The 1,501-nt window shown below is 43.0% G+C and overlaps 1 pseudogene; it reads right to left on the reverse strand.

The window, feature by feature from the left end:
• The window catches only part of LOC116092832, a 62,391-nt pseudogene extending 61,619 nt beyond the window's left edge, over nt 1-772 (reverse strand).
• Nucleotides 773-1,501: the final 729 nt, after the last annotated feature.

Here is a 1,501-nt window from a genome sequence, read left to right on the forward strand (position 1 = left end):
CATGTGTCCTTATTACATGTTGGAGCATCTTCTGGGTATATGCCCAGGAGAGGTATAGCTAGGTCCTCTGGTAGAACTATGCCCAATTTCGGGAGGAACCGCCACACTGATTTCCAGAGTGGTTGTACCAGCTTGCAATCCCACAAGCAATGAAGTAGTGTTCCTCTTTCTCCACAACCTTTCCAGCATCTGCTGTCACCTGAGTTTTTTATGCTAGCCATTCTAACTGGTGTGAGATAGAATCTCAGAGTTGTTTTGATTTGCATTTCCCTGATGACTAAGGATATTGAACATTTCTGTCCAATCAGACTTTTATTTTATTTAAAGATTTATTTTTATTTTATTTATTTTTATTTTATTTTATTTTTTATGAATACAGGTATTTGCCATGCATGTGTGTATGGCATGTATGTGCAGGTACCAGAAAAGGAGAAATGAGGATATCAGAAGCTATAAATTCTGGCAGTTATGAACTTCATGATGTGGATCCTTGGAGCCAAATTTCATTTTAAAACAATAAAAATCAAATACATGGCTGCTGAGACATCTCTGTAGGCTTCTTTGAGACTTTTCTTTCTTTTTTTTAAATTTTATTTATTTATTTTTTTACACTCCAGATTTTATTCCCCTCCTGGTCTACCCTTTGACTGTTGCCTATCCCATACCACCTCCCACAGCCAGTCTCTACAGGGATGTACCCACCCTCTCAACCCCCACCTTACCTGATTTCTAAACTCTCTGGGGCCTCCACACTCATGAGGGTTAGGTCCATCTTCTCTGACTGAAGTCAGATCCAGCAGTCCTCTGCTCTATATGTGTTGGGGTCCTCATATCTGCTACTGTATGGTGCCTGGTTGGTGGTCCAGTGTCTGAGAGATCTCAGGGTCCAGGTTAATTGAGACTGTTGGTACTCCTACAGGGTAACCCTCCTCAGCTTCTTCTAGCTTTTCCCTAACTCAACCACAGGGGTCAGCATTTTATGTCCATTAGATGGGTACAAATAACTACATCTGACTCTTTCAGATGCTTGTTGGGTCTTTCTGAGGGCAATCGTGTTGGGTCCCTTTTTGTGAACTCGCCATAGCCTCATTAATAGTGTCAGGCCTTGGGACATCCCTTTGAGCAGGATCCTACTTTGGGCCTGTTGCTGGACCTCCTTTTCTCCAGGCTTTTCTCCACTTCCATCCCTGTAGTTCTTTCAGACAGAAACAATTATGGGTCAAAGTTTTGACTGTGAGATAGCAACCCTTTCCCTCACTTGATGCCCTGTCTTTCTGTTGGAGGTGGTCTCTACAAGTTCCCTCTCCTCACTGTAGGGCATTTAATCTAAGCTCCCTAACTTTAGCCCAGAGAATCTCTCATCTCCCAGGTCTCTATTACATTGTAGAGTGTCCTACCTCTTCCTACCTCCTGAGATTGCCTGTTTTCATTCTTTCTGCTGGTTCTCAGGGCTTCAGTCTTTTTCTCCCACCCAATACTAGATCATGGTCCCTTCTCTCCC

This window comes from Mastomys coucha, chromosome X (genome assembly GCF_008632895.1).
Source record: "Mastomys coucha isolate ucsf_1 chromosome X, UCSF_Mcou_1, whole genome shotgun sequence".
Classification (NCBI taxonomy): domain Eukaryota; kingdom Metazoa; phylum Chordata; class Mammalia; order Rodentia; family Muridae; genus Mastomys; species Mastomys coucha.